The 13,180-nt window shown below is 40.4% G+C and overlaps 1 protein-coding gene and 1 pseudogene across 1 annotated transcript in view; both read left to right on the plus strand.

Moving 5' to 3' along the window:
- The window catches only part of MARCHF3 (membrane associated ring-CH-type finger 3), a 136,367-nt gene that overhangs the window by 984 nt on the left and 122,203 nt on the right, over positions 1-13,180 (plus strand). The window lies entirely within an intron of this gene.
- On the plus strand, positions 7,355-7,908 carry LOC103557417 (ubiquitin-like protein FUBI pseudogene; annotated as a pseudogene).

A 13,180-nucleotide genomic window follows, 5' to 3' on the forward strand; every position in this document is an offset into this window, starting at 1 on the left:
AAGACTAGACCGTGCAAGGGACCACCACGCTGGTTGGTTGGTGTTTGTTTGAGCACCTGTGTGTTTAAGTGATGAAGTTGTGACAGGAACTGACAACAGGATTCAAGGTTAAACCTGACACTTCGTTTGTGACTCAGTCTGGGATGATTTTTTTTTTCTCTCGTAATGATAAGGGGTAAAAGCAGCTGGCTTTTCTAAGGGCAGTTGCATACATGTAATTTATATTATGTGTGGACTAAAAAGAATTCAATACAGTATTTTCTTGTGATTCTTATTTGACGTGACTGAGAGCTTATTGAGAGTACTTGATAGAGACAGGTATAGAATTTGGGAATATTTTGATCTTTGAAAATACATAAAAACGTTGAGCTATATGGCTATTCATACATATGTAGATGTGCATGTCTGTGTGTGTACGTGTGTGTATAAGATTGATAGGTGAATGAAGTAGAAATACACGGAGGGGGAAACAGCCTTGAACTTTCCCCGGGTGAACACCTCTGATCTGTGTGGTGTATCATGAATGTGTGTGTGAGCATGTCTGGATCTGCCTGGTCTGTCTGGGTCAGTGTATGCCCATGAACTTTACCAGCATGCAGTTCAATACCACTCGGTACAGATTCTGCGTTCCTGTTTTACAGCCCAGCAGCCGCCAGCCAGCCCATCTGTTAAAACAGAACATGTACACTTCAGCGGGAGCACTAGGGCGGAGCGTGGGTTGGGGGCGACCCTCAGTAGAAACAACAAGCTACAAACAGAGCGGGCCTCTCAAGTTTTATTTTCATTCGGTATTCAGCCTGAATTTGTGATTTTAGTGAAGGCGAAAAGGAGTTTGACTCTTCAGAAATGGCAAACTACATTTTGTGAAATAATTATAGCTGTACTTTGGGGAGGGGGAGTTTATAGGAGAAAAAGATCTCTCTAGAAAAGAAATGTGCTTGTCACATCATTGTTGCAGTGCTGGTTTACTGCTTTGCAGTAGCATGTATATCAGAAACTGTTTTCTTTTGCTTCTCAAGAGAATGCATTAAAACTGAACTGCACCAACAAAAAAAATCCTTAGAAGTAAACAAAGCTTAATTCAAGAGGCTATTTAGTCTACTAGAGCTAAGACTGCCTTAGTAATTGTAATGAAACATGTTTTTAGGAATTTATAACTTGGATATAAATTCTTATTCAGCCTAATCACCAGGTGCAATGTTTCACAATTTATAGTTTCAAAAGTAATAAAAAACCTTTATCACAAAAATTCTGATGACTAAAAGGCTATGGGAGGAGTATAACAGCTTAATAAGTTCCTTCAGCCAAGTGACTGATACTTAAAAAAACTATAAATTCCTTTAATAGCATAATTACTTTTGGTGACAAAATAAAGGCAATATTTTGGAGAAGCATACTTGATATTTCTCCCAATAATTTTATGCTCATAATTACATTTTAATAATGGTGTTCATTACATGTGGGCAGAATAAACTGGAATGGTTTAAGAACTTATAACAAGGGGCTGGCCCAGTGGTGTAGTGATTAAATTTGCGTGCTCCACTTCGGAGGCCCGGGATTCCTGGGTTCAGATCCCCAGGGCAGACGACTCATCAAGCCATGCTGTGGTGGCCTCCTATATACAAAATGGAGGAAGATTGGCACAGATGTTAGCTCAGGGACCATCTTTCTCAAGGAACACGAGGAAGATTGGCAACAGATGTTAACTCAGAGCCAGTCTTCCTCACACATACAAAAAAAGAACTCATAACAAGAAGTATTGTTTTCATTTTTGTGATACTTAAACATTTTGCGGAAAATATGCAAGTCCCTAATCTGCGAATGTCTTTAAATTTCAGTTGGACTACAGAGACACAATAATTCTCCTGCCTTGTTATGGATTATCTGATGTCTAAGGATCATCTGCTCCTTAGATATTCAGTTCATGGGCTGGACTCCAGTCTCTGGGATTCCATTCAGGAGTCTGGGGTGGGACTTACTGCATTTTTATCCAGCACCCCTAAGTGATTCTGATGCCAGGGATCCCCTCACCAGATTTTGAGAAACACTGGAAGAGTGTTTATGATATAAAAGACAATTATAGTCTGTGAGTTGATTCAACAAACAATTGTTCCAAAATTTCCAGGTGGCATTTACCAGCCTTGTGAAATTTATAGGCAACACTTTAACTTTCTGTCCTCAATAATGGCACCTTTTGTTCTTGTGACCACAAGCGTTTTGGATTCCTCAACTATCCCTATTCCAGGTTAGCCCCAGTTCTAAGGAAGACTGTCTGGGGAAGCAAGGTAATTTAAGACCCCAGCCCAGTCTTAGTCCCTCCATTCCCTGCTCCAAGTCCATTGAGCTCCTGGGGTGCTCTGGGGTGATTTTGCCAGTCCTAACTCACATTGTTGGGCGTATGTCCCTGGACGGTAGAAGGATCCCAGTCCGTGGTAGCCATCTTTGACTCTTCAGAGCAGCTCCATACTTATCCAAGGTCGAGGATCTCCTGGGAAGCTGTAGCTGGTCTGCCTCTCACTTAGGAGAGTGTCCCAGGCCACCCACTCAGAGGCCCAGGGAGTCTCATTTTTAGAAAGTCATCTTAGAAGTATTTTGAGCTGTTCAATCAATTGGGTAGATAGATTTTTTTTCAGCATCACAAAGAGGTTCAGAATTGATTGCCACCTCTCCTTTCAAATCAGTGTGAATTTTGATTTATTAATTATTGTCAATTAGCTCTTTTATTTATAGTTTGATACTGACATCTGGATTCTATTCTCCCATTTCAGGCTGGCATAGTTCTCAATTTAAGACTCCAGGTAAGGTTTAAAAGAGAAAGGATCTATCAGAAATTGTTGCCCTTCCCTCTTTCTACCATCCAAGTACCTAAAAAGCTAAATGACTTCTCAGAGGTCAGAGGTGCCCGGATGTTTACTTCCCTGATGACAAAAGGATATGAATAGGCTGGGACACTGAACTTGGATTGTTCCAGGCCACTGGATCATTACTGGGACTTTTATGCAGCAATTTCTGTTGTAAGGAGCACTTGGCAGGCATGTTTATAGGTCACTTATCTTAACAATCCTTTGAGTACGATGATTTTTCTCACTTTGTTACAGATGAGCAAACAGCAGCCACAAAAGGATAATAATATTTAGATCCTGTCTTTCATAGTCAAAGATGACACCAAAAACTGAGAAATAGGCCTTGCATTTTGAATTGTTTTTATTTATCATCGTGGTGATATAATAGGGTTATGCTTAGTCATTCATATCATCTACAATTTTTTTTTACCTCTTTCTTCAAACTTTTTTTTATATTGAATGTGACCTTGGAATAGTTTCCTTTATAAAGTTAACCACCATATACGATTCACCATTGGTTCAGTGACCCTCATCTTAACCAGCCAGCCTTGACCCAGAATGGCAAATGATTTGCTAAAGGTCATAGAGCACAAAGGCAGCAAAGCCTATATGTCAGATTCTTTGGGCTAGTATTTTAGACCTGTTCCGTTTGCCTATTGAGTCTTGTTCTGCTGCTAATGTTTTTATGCTGGCAAAATAGAGTTGCTTATATTTCCTTTGACCAGTGTGTGCATGATTGGATGGACCTAGAACATTTTAAAAGCCTAAGATGTAATCACAGCCCCTGACTATACATGGGAGTGATTTGTGCCTAATAACTACAGTAGAAGGCTACTTTTCTTGAAACTGGGCCATGGGTCATAGCAAGCTTCTAAGCAACAATTCTTGCTCTTTTTTCTTTGACCATAGTATACTTTTGGCAAAAAGAATTTGACAAATTCTTTTCAAGTTTTTGACTCTTCTTTCCTTACTCTTATTCCCATGACGAAATCTACTTATAAAAATTTACTTTTCAAGTCAATCTGCCCTTTTAACATCTCCTAATACTTATATTTTAGCCATTTTGACTATTTTTCCTCCAAACTGCCCTCTCAAGCTCCTATCTTCGCTTTAGTTTTTTGGATCTGGTGACATCCTCTAACATAGAACAGTCATGGAGCTGTAGAATTTTTACTCTAGCTTTGTGAGTTTAACTATACCAATAGTAAGGAAAAAAAAGAAGGATAATATTAAAGTCAGATTGATAAGTGTATCATATTAGATATTCCCAGCTTATAGTCTCTGTGAGGAGTTTAAGATCCAGATGAATGAAGTAACAGATGCACTCATCTGTGGCCTTACAGACAGTCTGCTGATAGAGGTTGAGAAATATAACTGAAGACGGCATCCTGGGCTACAAAAGAAAAACAAATGTTAAGCTCTGAGAAAAGAACTGGCAAGAAGTGAAGGGTGGGGGTGTGGGATGGGTTTGGAAGAGGGATGGGAAAGAAATACCTCACATAAAATGTCAGACAGGTTGGTAAGAAATTTATAGAGGTGCTGATGGTTTGGGGTTTCTTGGGGGCATTGATTCTGTTTTATATTGTCTTCACAACCCACTCGCCCTGCTTTCTTTAAATAATTTATTATTGCAGCAGGCCTTCCTCTGGTTAGTTTCTTTTTTTATAACTTTTTCCTTCTCATCTCTGGGTCTAATCAGAGGCATATATAATAGTGTGGCTGCTCTAGAGTACTTAGGAAAATCCATGATCAATATCACTACATTATAAAGCCATGGCTGTTCTGTTCTATTTTGCAGTGTTTTCTTCCCTGTTATATTAATTCAGTATCTATGTTTTAAACAATATTTTATTAATCTTTGTACAATGAGACTTCTGGGCTTATTCTTCTTGGCTGGAACTATCTTTTGAGTAATCCGTCATCAGACCACCATGGATCTAATGATGTATTTATTGCTCACTATTGCAGCACTGGCAAGAAACCCAGTATGGTTCTAAAAATTTGATTAAAAAGAAATCAAGTTTTTGCAAGGCGTTGCCATCCAATTATGTTAGCAGCTGCCAAGTGTATTTTATGCTAAAATATACACACATATTTCAAGTGAGCAAAATGTGATCTTTTCAAAAGCTTTTAAAACTTTTTGCTATGAAATAAGTAGAACAAGATGTCTCATAATTAGGAAAACTATGAGTTCACTCCCCACCTCAGCCAAAGGTAAGGTATAGTATTTTTTAGGATTATTCCCTGGACACTAAAATGGACAGATTGATCTTTTCAATTGACAATAATAAAAACACTGGTGGGGCAAGCCCAGTGGCGCAGCAGTTAAGTTCGCACGTTCCACTTTGGCGGCCTGGGGTTCACTGGTTTGGATCCCGGGTGCGGACATGGCACTGCTTGGCAAAGCCGTGCTGTGGTAGGAAGATGGGCATGGTTGTTAGCTCAGGGCCAGTCTTCCTTAGCAAAAAGAGGAGGATTGGCAGCAGTTAGCTCAGGGCTAATCTTCCTCAAAAACAGCAAACAGTGGTGATACGAACTAGCTCCCGGTCCTTGAATGATCTTCCAGGTAATCATTACAAATCAAAATGAACTGAAATTAATTAACAAATAGTAATTGAGTATCAATCACAGGAAGCACCTCTTCTCTCCCTACCTAACTCAAAAAGCAGTTCAAGCCTTAGCGCCTTTGGGAAGCTTTTCCATGTCCCTCTTTGGACTGGTGTGTCTTGTCCACAGAGCCCTTATCTCCTGTAATCTCCCCCTCCAGACTGGGAGCCACTTGAGGACAGGGACCACACCTTTCACCTTTAGCTCCTCAAGAAAGGGTATTCAAGAAATAGTTGCTAGGTGCACTAGAGGCTACAAAGAATTACAAGTGAACACTTGCCAGCCTTTGAAAGGATATGCACAAAGATATTCACTAAACGTTTGATGGTAGCAACAACTGAATCCTAGTGCCAAACTTTGGGCTTCGGCACCAGTCTCAGCACCTCATATAACTGTCATCCATTGCTGCCCCCTCCATCTTCAGAGTCCCTTTGCTTCATTCCTGCCTTGCCTCCACTCACCACCTCCCTGTCGTTTCTTCTGCAAGAATGACTCCAACTGCTACGCTAGTCTAGGCCATCTCCCTTGGTTTCTTTTTCGTTCCCATACTTTGTCATACCTTGAAAAGGCAGACTCATGGGCCCCACTTTGAGACTTGGGACAGCCTCACTGTCATATCTTTCAGAGTCTCCGATGGCTTCATTCCTTTCACCATCCAGTGCAGGTGACTAGCTAGCTTTGGCTGTGGGAGGGTTGGGGGCCTTGGAGGAACAAGTTGGTGCTGGGCCTAGAGGCTGCTAATATCCAGAGCTCAGCATAATGGGGAAAGTTGATATTTGTTAAGAGAAGATTGAAAAAAAAATTCCAGCAGATTTTTATCTCAGACTAATTTTCATAATATTTTTCATTTATAAATCTCCTTTGGTTCGAGAAGTGCCCCCTACATGGTCACGTTTATGATGTAGTCTGATGGCTTAGGTAAGCACTAGTTCTTACGTCAGAGCTGGCTTACTGAGGTTGTGTACAGGCTGTGTGCCCAGGTGGAGTTTATAGATCAGCCGCATTAGGCATAACTGCCTGAGGTCAGGGCCATTAGCATAGCCCTTTTATGTCAGCTCTTAACGGGCTTTAAAGGACTGCAAGAGATCAAGGACCCCGATTTTCTGTCTCATCTGGGAGATTAAGCCTCACTTAACATAGGTGCTTTCTTCTCATATCTGCCAAGAAAATATCATGAGAAAATTGAGTGATTACATCTGAAAGTTATTTAGATGTTCAAGGCAAAAGAGAAGATGAGCAGTCCTAGATTAGGTCATGGACTCAAACACTGGTTTCTTTTGGAACTTGTAAGTCAGGAGCACCTGCCACTGCATATCCCAGGGCTTCTGCTTTCACCTGGGAGCTGGGGCCTGGGAGGACTGAGGGAGGCTCAGGTGAGGGGTAGAGGCAAATGTCTGTGGAACACATCGCTCATCCCCTTCCCTGCAGCCAGGGAGCTTCTGCCAGCTTTGGCATTTTCTCAAATCTGCTTTTCAGCATCCCAAATACCAAATCTGCTTCCTCTTACACTTCGAGACTATCTTACGCAAACAGAAGTTCTCACAGTCAGAAAGTTCTCATCCTTCAACTTCTAAATTTCCCTAACTTCAACTTCCCTCTTTCATTTAACCCCACCCTCCAATAGTGTCTTCCTTTCTTTAACATTCTCTTTCCTTTCAGTTCAGGTGAGACCTCTACTTTATAAAGTTTCTGTTATAATCAGTGTGAATCTTATCTCTGCGGGAGTAACTGCATTTTTGACCATTTTCAAAGGACTTTCCTAGAGCATTCCAGTGTCTTTCTGATAACTAAGAAAAAGATCCCAATAATGTGGCTTCTTCTCCCTGGGATATTACAGGCTCTGATGGCCTGACACAGTGCAAAAGTAATGAGGCTCACACAACCTCACTTTTCACCAACCTTACTCTTACTTGCCACCCCGCTACCTGCCTAATCACTCTTACCATCTCCTGCTCATTTTTTCTGTTATTAAAAAACAAGATCAGCTCTTTCTTGACTCTATCTTCATGGAAGTGTCAGTGGTGGCCTTGGTTCACTCCTTACATGCAGCTTTTTGTCCACACCCAGGAGCTACACACCCTCAAGGTGACCAGCCAGGAGAACCCACAAATCAAGGCTCATGTAGCCTCGCCAGAGGGCATCACTCCAGGAGATCAAGTTGTGCTCCTGGCAGGAACGCCCCTAGAGGATTAGGTACCCTAGGCCGGTGTAGGGTGGAGGCTCTGACCACTCTGGAATTATCTGGCCACAAGCTTGGAGGTAAAGTTCCCTGGCCTGTGCTGGGAAAGTAAGAGATCAAGCTCCGAAGGTGGCCAAACAGGAGAAAAAGAAGACAGGCCGGGGCAAGCAGCGGATGCTGTACAAGCTGCACTTTGTCAATGTTGTGCCCACCTTTGGCAAGAAGAAAGGCCCTAATGCCAACTCTTAAATCCTTCGTAATCCTGGCTTTCTCTAATAAAGCCACTTAGCCCGGGGCGGGGGGGTGGGTAAGGGGTTGGGGGGTAGATTACAGGGCTCTACTAGCAACACATATTCATTATACCAAGGAGAGGACTTTCTACAAAAATCAAGACAGGTGTCCACAGAATGAGGAAAAGAAGGGCAGGGCTTCCTTAATTTCTTTAAAAACAAGACATGTGGACTGATGCGCCTGTGTTGATAAGTTCTTCATTTGTTGTTCTGACCAAGCATGGTCTGTTTCTCTTGTGAGCTACCTTGTAGCTGATGTCAACAGTTGTCACTTTTTTCTTTCCCTCCAGAATTATTGCCAGTGAGTTGCAGTTTTCTCTCCTTCAGTTATTTTACTTAATTTTTATTTCTAGTTTCAGGTTACTTTTCCTGGTCTACCTCCTTACATTGTGTTGTTTCTGATCGCTCCAGATATTTTTCTGCCACTCTCCTGCCCCTGACTAAGTCACGTAGTTAGAGACCATCCGCACATTGAATGAATTTCCATTTCGCTGCAGATTTATAATGAAGACACTAACTGGAATCCTGATAGTGACCCTTTCCAGAGCTAAGGCACCATGTACTATTCTGTTTTAATTATGATCTCTTAGCAAATTTTCACCAGTTATAATATTCACCCCATTTTCTAAGTAATGTTTCTCAAATACTGTACAAATTATGATATCTGTGTGCATTACGTTTTCTGCTCCCCATTATGTGCTAAATTTATAATTCCACAATTTTCTTGTAGGAAAAATGCTTATTAGACTGGAATGATTTCGAGCCATACTGCTTTTTTGCTTATTGTGAACTATTAGACATTTATGTAATCTTTTACTTGATTCCCAGCCCCAACTGGCAGCTCCTCAAGCAGTAATCCTGCTCCATCCTTTCCCTCCACAGTCAGTTATCATATATGCTTTTTTTTGTAAGATGGGTATTTTATTTTACTGGTCCCTAATATTTTCAGTTTTAAAGTAACTCTACATAGCTAGAAAAAAACAGCTGTTGTCCTTTGATGATCATGGTATTTCCCCCTTCCTTTTCAGGCAGGTCTGCCTCCTGACTACAAGTCACAATTTTGTACCTCTCCTCTGGATTGCTTCTGCCCCTTAATCCTCTTGTCCAGTGGAGTGTGAAGCTGCTTCTGCTTCCTTAACATCTGGCCTGTGCCTGGGATCTGTGCTAGTCCTATGTGGTCTCTATTGAAATTCTTGTAATTGGATAAGGGCTCAGAATTCTTAGCCTTATGGAAAAAAAAAGACCAATGAAAGGTTTACTTCATTTAGGTTTGGGGTGAAAAACAGATGTCCTAAGCAGGCAGGAGGTGAAAGTCAAGGTTTTTAAACAGGTTGGGAAAGCCACACTCAGGGACCATTTGGTACCAGCTACCCATGCCAGAGTACCATCTTCCTTTTGTGATTTTGAGGGTGTTTTTCCCTTGGGCTTTTCCAGGTGACTGTCCTAGTGTTGTAAGTTAAAATGCTGTATCATCCCATATCCAGGATTGTTGGAGTTCACTGAGCTAGAGTCAGAAGTTCTAGTTCCATTCCAAGACCTTCCCAGACACAAAGAAATGAGTGATGTTGCCAAAGGGAAATTTTCATGTGGAGTTAATATGTTACACCTGCTAGGAGACCTTCTGTACATAACATAAACCCCCAACTCAAATCGACCTAAACAATAAGGGAAGTATATTTTCTCATGTGAGAAGTAGGGCAGACAGACAGCAGGATTGGTTGATTCAGTGACACAATGGCATCATCAGGGATACAGGTTCCTTTCATCTCTCTGCCTCTGTTGTCCTCAGGGACCAATTCACTCTAAGACAGGTTCTTTTCTTGTTTGCAAGATGGCTGCAGTCATTTGGATGTCACTTGTGGGTATGCCAATGTCTAGAGCACAGAAAATGGATACCCCCTTCCTGGGTCTCCTTTTGAAGAGTATGAAAACATTACCAAGAAGAATCTGAGAAGACCTTTCTTCTCATCTCATTGATCAGAACAGCATCACAAACCCATCTCTAAATCAGTCACTAGTGAGAAGATTGCCATCACTGCCTGCGGGAGAGGGGAGGTGAATTTGAACAAAATTGAGATTCTTTTAGTAAGAAAGAAGTATGTATATGGAAGTCAAGGAGCAAGAGATATTGTCAGGCAATTGTAAGTGTCTGCTACACGTTGTGACTTGGAAGGTAACCATGAAATTGCCCTTATGACTGCTGTGTAGTTGGTAGGTACCATGAGCTGCTACACATTTCTGGATACAAAATGGCAAGATTAGGTTGACAGAGAAAGAAAAGCCACAATGCATGCTAATTAAGGACAGAGAAATGAGCCTAGATCAATAATTATTCTGATTAGAACCACAATAAACCCTAATGAATTTGAATGCACTAATTTATGTCTATTTGTACTCAATAAATATATGATCATTATTGAATAAAAAAGATTAAAATAATTTGTTTAGTGCTCAGTAATTCTATATTTCTGATATGTTATTTTGCAGTATAGGCCTATTTGAATGTAAAAAAATTTTATTAACTTTACTTACATATCATAGCATTAACAATAGTGATAAAATTACTGATGATTGTAACTGGCCATTATTTATTGAGTGCCCTTTTATAAATTAGAAATTTAGCATCCAAGAGTAGCTAGTAATTTGCTTACGTCACATAGCTACTGAGTGGTTAATCTGGGATTTAGACTCAGGTTCATCCGCTCATGTCCCTTCCCTGCTCTCCATGGCTTCCCTTTGCCTTGGAAGACAGTCCCAAGACGACTGCAGGGCCTTAAGTGATGGGCTCACCCCATCTCTGCGACCTCATTACTTACCCTCTTGCCCTCATTCAGTTTTCCAACCACACTAGCTTCCTTGTTATTTGTCTAACAAGCCCGTCTTATTCCCACTTCTGACCCTTTGCATCTGCTGTTCCCTCTGCTTGGATCACACATCCCCGGTTCCTGTGGCTACATCCTCTCCATTCAGGGCTCCTCTTCATGGAACCTCTCAGGACTATCCCATTTAATCTGTTATAGGAGACCTCCCCCACCCAGTTCTTTGTTTCTTCCTCATTTTTCTTTTCTTTGAGGTTCTAGGCACAGTCTTATACAATTTACCTCTTTGTCTACTTGTTTTTCTCTGTCTCCCCCTCTAGAATATAGGTTCCATGAGGGCAGAGACCCTGTCTGTATTTGTAAATTGAATGAGTAATCAAGTGAATAAGTTAATGAAGAAATGAATATGTAGCAGTTTTGACCTCTAATGATCCATAGTCAGTCTTTATCTCCTACACTAGGAGTACAGTAAGATGCCAATTGTCGTTTGAGCTGAGTACATGCACCTTAGATTTTTTTCCTATAAAACTTGAAAACTAACAAAGCTTGCTTTTCTTTCTTTCTCTCTTTGAGGATAAAATAAGATATAGATATCAAAGTTCTTTGGAGAAAAGATAGGCTTACTACAGTAGTGTTACATAAGAGGTCAAGAGAACTTGGCACAAGAAGGAAATTTGAGTAATACTCAGCTTTATTTTTTATGTTGATTATAGTTTTAAGGATTCCAACTCCCTTAATTGGGCATAAACTCTTAAAAAATGAGGGTATACATATAAGGATAAATTGTAAATTGGGAGAATTATGATTGCATGATAATTTGAAGTGGTAAATTCACTTAAAGTAAAATTGTTTTCTCTGCTTACCCATAATTTTTCATTTGAACTCATGTATCTACTAAAATGATTTATTCTTAGTACTCTGTTCTTAATTATTCTAAAATAATTATGAAGGTGCAAATTGAAAAATAGCTTTACCTCACATATTGATTTGGAAGAGATTGACAGAAATGAAGCAGAGTGCCTTCCTCCAAAGTCCTTTTGCTCTGTCTTTCAGCTCAGAACCTTCTCCACTAAAATACTTGCTTTTGTGTTCTTTCTTTCTCTGTCCTTCTGCGGGTTGCTATGTCATTTACTGAATATGTTGTGAGCCATTATTTTCTGAAGCTTGCAGTGTGACTTTACAACCCAACTAAATAAATCATCATTTCAACGCTGACAAGAACTTCACATTCCCCCCACCTCCTCATCTTCCCTGGATCTTTCCCCAGGTGACCTTGCAAGCTAAGGTGTCTCTCTCTGTGCAAAGTATCAGTCTAAACCCACTTGACACGGTTTTCTGCCTCCTGGGGTCCCCACTATCACGAAAACCTGTAGAGTCGCTTACTATGAAATATACTCCTCAGCTAAACTTCTTGTATCAGATTTCCAAAAGCAGATCTAAATTTTATGGTGAATAGAATACATATATGTTTGAGAGTAATTTTTAATCTGGTTCTTCCAGATTGTTTTTATGTTTTGCATCAGAGTCAAGTCAGAAAAAAACTGAAGGGGGAAGACAGGGAAGAGGATGTTTTGATGTTGTTCACATTGTACTTTCTTCCTGTGTGTCCTGGTGGGGTACTCTCTTTCTCACTTTATAACCTAAGTAGATTTGGGTGTATAATTGGGTAAGAGCCTATAAGGGTCCAGGTGACAATGAGATCGGTAATTAAAGGGCTGGGTCAATGTGTCATTATTATGTAAGTTAGGTGCACAATCTATGTAAGCTCTTGAGAGCTTGCCTTTGACAGGGTAGTTTTCATATACAGTACATTGGCTCTTTTATGGCTCAACAAAGGCTTTCTTTTTTTCTTTTTCTTTTTCTTTTTTTTTTTGCTTTGTAAGCTGTGTGGGTGGGAAACAGCATGAAGTTATAGAAGATGTATAGCAAAAGCAGTAGCAATGGGAAGGAATCCATAATGGGTACACACACATTGCTGGAATATTTCCTAAGTACTTGGGGGGATGGCAGTGAGGCTTCTTTGGCAGAGGCAAAGTAGAACATGTGCTTTTCCATGTGTGAACACTGTGCTTTGAAAGGTCTTTTATGATTCACTAAAGCAGCTGCTTTCTAGCTGGTGTAGCCACAGAGTTTTGGAAATTCACTTAAATAGGTGTATTGCAGACTCCTGACATCTGTTTTGGAGATTTGGTTGAGTGTTGAGAATTTGCTAATTCACAAGTGACAGTAGACAAGTGTAGTTCATTAGAATGTAGGACCTGTTGTTCATTTCTTTAGGGTTTGTGGATAAAAGCTAACAAGAAAAGACAAAATTTTGAACAGTCTTTTGCCATCACATACATACATAAATTTGCAATGATGGCTTTCTTCTTAATTTTGAAAACTGTGTATGACAGTTTTACTTTGCCTAGTAAATCAACTTTCCTGAGTTACTGTCAGACA

This window comes from Equus przewalskii, chromosome 13 (genome assembly GCF_037783145.1).
Source record: "Equus przewalskii isolate Varuska chromosome 13, EquPr2, whole genome shotgun sequence".
NCBI lineage: Eukaryota > Metazoa > Chordata > Mammalia > Perissodactyla > Equidae > Equus > Equus przewalskii.